Source organism: Calonectris borealis, chromosome 3, assembly GCF_964195595.1.
Source record: "Calonectris borealis chromosome 3, bCalBor7.hap1.2, whole genome shotgun sequence".
Taxonomy (NCBI): domain Eukaryota; kingdom Metazoa; phylum Chordata; class Aves; order Procellariiformes; family Procellariidae; genus Calonectris; species Calonectris borealis.
Genome location: NC_134314.1, coordinates 34,355,326 through 34,359,649, shown reverse-complemented (window position 1 = coordinate 34,359,649; position 4,324 = coordinate 34,355,326).

Here is a 4,324-nt window from a genome sequence, read left to right as displayed (position 1 = left end):
CCGATACAGGAGCCCCATGATTCTCTCCAATGCCTGGCAACTTGGTTAATACTTTAAGTTACTAAAAATTAATTATTTTAATTCCATGACTGTGCCGCAACTTAGTTTCATTTTATTCCTATTTCATCTCTCAAGTATGAAGAGCATCTCAAGTATCTCTCAAGTACCATGCGTACACTTCGTATGTATCTGCCATGCTGATGCTCTTCTATTTCCTGCATTCTGTGATACACTGCATTTAGGGTCACTACACATCCATACATTTGAGTGACAAGAAGTCGCAGAGAAAGAAAGAACTTTGACAGATTTTCATTTGTCATTTTATTAATTTTCATTCTGCTCCAACTGGGACACAGGAAAATCCTCTATGAATTATTTTGAACTATTTTGTGCTAACTTTTCTCCCCAAAGTGTTTTATATATTGACAAGGCCCCCTAAAATCTTTACCGTGGAAACTTCTATCACCACCCTCAGTAAAATTACACACATGACAAAATACTTAAAACTGAGCCTTAGTTACTGCTAAGGTGTATTATAAATTTCCCTAGAAATTCCTGGAGTGTTTGTATAAGTGTAAGGCCTTAAGGAGTGTAAGTTTGAGGCCTTATCTCAAGCAATATTTAAGCAAACATGTTCTAATGTATTTTAAAAAGCAATGGTTCTGCCTATAACATAGGCTAAGCTAAAATCTCTGTTTTAATTATAGCCTTTAGCATGTTAATTGTGTATCATTAAGAACAAAGAGAACTGCGTTTTTCCTCATGTAAACAAAATCTAAAGACAAAATAAATGTGAGAGGCATGTAAGAGAAATACTTCCTAAATCTTGGGGTTTTAAGTGCCTGCAATTGTCGTGATAGCTCTGGAGTTTGCAAGTGTTTTTGGCTAGGGGGGTGGGGCTGAACCAAAGCAAGTACGGCTCTTGCCAGCTCTGAGGGTGCCATCTTCTCTGAACGGGTCAATCCAGAAGTCCCCTGCACTTGCCGGGAAGCTGTAAGCTTCTGTTAGAGATACAGACAGGTTTTCCAACATGCTGCATACATGTACTGTGCAGATTAGCCAAAACATGAACGCCTAAAAGAGTTTTACAGAGGGAATGTAAAGCTTGGAATCAACAGAGAATTGAAAATAATCTCCAAAAATTGAACTTGATATGTCTTCTTTGAAGTGAAAGTGATTAGAATGGAGCAGGCTGGGATTTATAGACTTCACAGGCTGTGGGAGGGACTTCAAAAGCACAGAGGTGATAGATGAACACGTTTTTTCAGACGTGCAGTGACAAAAATGCAACATGGTTTCAGGGCTCTTATAACAACAGGAAGAAAAGAAAAGGAAAACAAAAAGTTCTAATTTTAGTCTCTGCCAGTCATCCATGTTGCAGTTTGATTGCCTGGTGCTTAGGACACTCACCTCGAATGCACCTTCAGCAGAGCACAAGGCTGATAAATACTGACAAATTCTCAGTACTTACACATGACACACAGACAGGAATGACCAGGACCATTTTTAAACTTTAGCTTTGAAAACTGGTCAAACCCACTCTGTGCTCGATTCGAAATTAGGATCCGAACTGGGATTTCCCATGACCAGTACTGCATCATACGCCACTCTGCCTTCTCCCCCAGCACACAGTCTCAGAGAGCCGCCTACTTCTGTCTCTCTGGCAGGACCATCCCACTGTGTACGAAATATTTAAATGCTGGGAGCAATAAGATGCTGTTAACTTCTTGTTTGGGACAATCTGCTACATGAAGGACACCTGAATTCTAGTGTTAAAATCTCCTCAAAGCAGGAAAATGAACCCATCCCCAATTTAATCTCACTTCTGGGCAGAAAGGGAGAAAACATCATTGCCATTGGTGATTTTAGCCCCCCCACCCAGGAAAGTATTTCCAGCTAAACTATTCAACATACAACTCATTAATGAATTTGAGTTGATCAAATTTGTATCTTAGTGAATACCACATCCACCATTTTCTGTCCTACTGCTGCACATTTTACTGCTGATCTTACCTGAAAGTAAGTTTCAGAAATATTGCAATTTACATAAAAAAATTAAACTGATTCTCAGAGGAACTGTTTTTTCCAGCTTCTCTAAATGGTAGCATACTCTTTGCAGTAAGAATATGGTAAGAAGTGGTTTACAGAGTTAATCGAATTGTGCACGTCAACAAAGTTATTCAACATGCACAAGTTTTTGCAGAGCATGACCTGAGCATCCTAATGCTGCAGTGATCTCCACATGACAGTTCTGCCTAATATAAAAAGATCCAAGCCTGCAGACTTTTTGAATTAGTATTGTGTTTCTGCATGCTTATGACACTTGCTCACACTAGCTGTGATCAACTCTGCAGGCTCCTACAATCCAAGTAATAAAATACAGAATACTGCTTTCTGTTCTACACCATATTTTGACGATTTTAAAATAGTTTATGGATAACAGACAAGTTGTTACATAAACATTTACTCAAAAAAAAAATATTTAGTATGCATATGTGTTAAAAGAGTTACTTTTACAATATATTTTACTTTCTTTGCTGGTTCCTAAACTTAAATTTTCAAGAAGATTCTAGGGGAATTCTTTCTCTAGAAGCAGGAGGGCATGCCCTTAATTATATAGGTTCTGCAGGAAAATAGAAGGCACAATTATAGTTGTATTTTAAACATCTGAGATGCAGAGTAGACCCTATGATATCAGGCTATTCTCGCACACACACGTTCCCTATCCACATGTGGCAAAATCGCTTACTTCCCCGCTTCAGCTCTCTAGCCTTTACTCACCTGTGGTAACAGATTCCCACCTCTTTCAAGTATAGCATATTCAGCTTACAAGCAGGAAAGCTAATCTCCATGAGGCTGCACATGCAAAAGAACTAATTTATTCTGTATATTTTTAAATTTGCTTCTCTGGCAATTATAATATGCATCGCTCTCTTAAGAAAATTAGCAAGAATGATATCAATAGGTTCCTACAGTAATTATTTAAAACTTATCCTAACAGTTAACATAGCTTTAGGACAGATTCCTGATATGCAATTCAGTATGTTGATTTTAAAAAACTACATAATAGTTATAAAACTAAAAATAATACTTTCCAGTAAGTTCTGAGAAGCTTTACAGCATTTTTAAAAAGAACATAAAATGATTTGACCACAATGGCAAAGGCGGCGGCCAAACAGGGCTTAAGGAGAAAACTGATGTAGAAACAGATTATTCCAGTTCTATCGAGTGACATGCTTGTTTTGTTGAATCGTAACAATGTTAGACTAATATTAAAATTTCAGCTTAAGGTTACTATATAAATCTAGTGTTCAGCTGTCCACGCAAACAATGAAAATAATTCTTCCAAGCTATTTAATCTAACTAGTATCAGTTTCCTATTTTGACACTACTCTGAAAGCAAGATAAGTATTCTATAAAAACAAAGGGTACTCTCAAACAATTCACATACAAAATTTAAATTGCTCTTTGTTAATTCTATCAGTGACAATGAAAAACCATCCAGAGTAGTTCCTTTTAATTAAACCACACTAATTAATTTTAAACCCACCTTCAGGATCAAACCAGATCTTAAATTGAGTGACTGCAGATTGCCATAAATCCTTGTCCTTTTGCACAGCCATGTCACCTTGACTCCTTGCGTGGCCACAGCAGACTGCATTCACTGGTCTCCCTACAGCCTAGCCTATACCAGCAAAATGGAGAGAAAGGCAGCAAAGCAGTGGTAAGCTAAGCAGGAATGGTCAAGGAAGAAGGCCAGCTCCTTGCCAGGTAGAGTTCGTATAAATTTTGAGAACTTTTTGTTTATATTTTTTACTACAAAGGCAAGGAACTTTGGAATTTTTTTTTTTAAATTAACTCTTTTTTACAAATATTCTTCCTTTTCAGGACGAACTTTTTTTAGTAGCTCTTTTTATAGCAAACAACCGTTTGTTCCACCAGCAGCCGATAATGACAAAAATATTAATAATAAATAGTACGCTTATTCCTTGCCTTTGCTGTCTATTTGGGATCAGCGTGGCCACATACCGCTTACCCTCACCTGGTCTGTGCCAACCTCACGGCACTGGGACGCCTGGTGCCTCCCACAGGCCCAGCCGCCGCGGGGCCGACAGCCCCTTTCAACGTACACCCCGCGGCCCCATCTTTGGGAACGGGACTAACCCGGCCTGCTCAGGGGAGAAGGGAAGGGCGGGCACACGGGACAAGTGGGGGAGAGGTGCCATTTTTCTAATTTAACTCGAGGTGAAATCAAGCGGTGGTGGGTGATGAGGTGGTGTCACATCGCAGCCATCGCCCTCCACAGCGCGGCAGCAGCTGCACT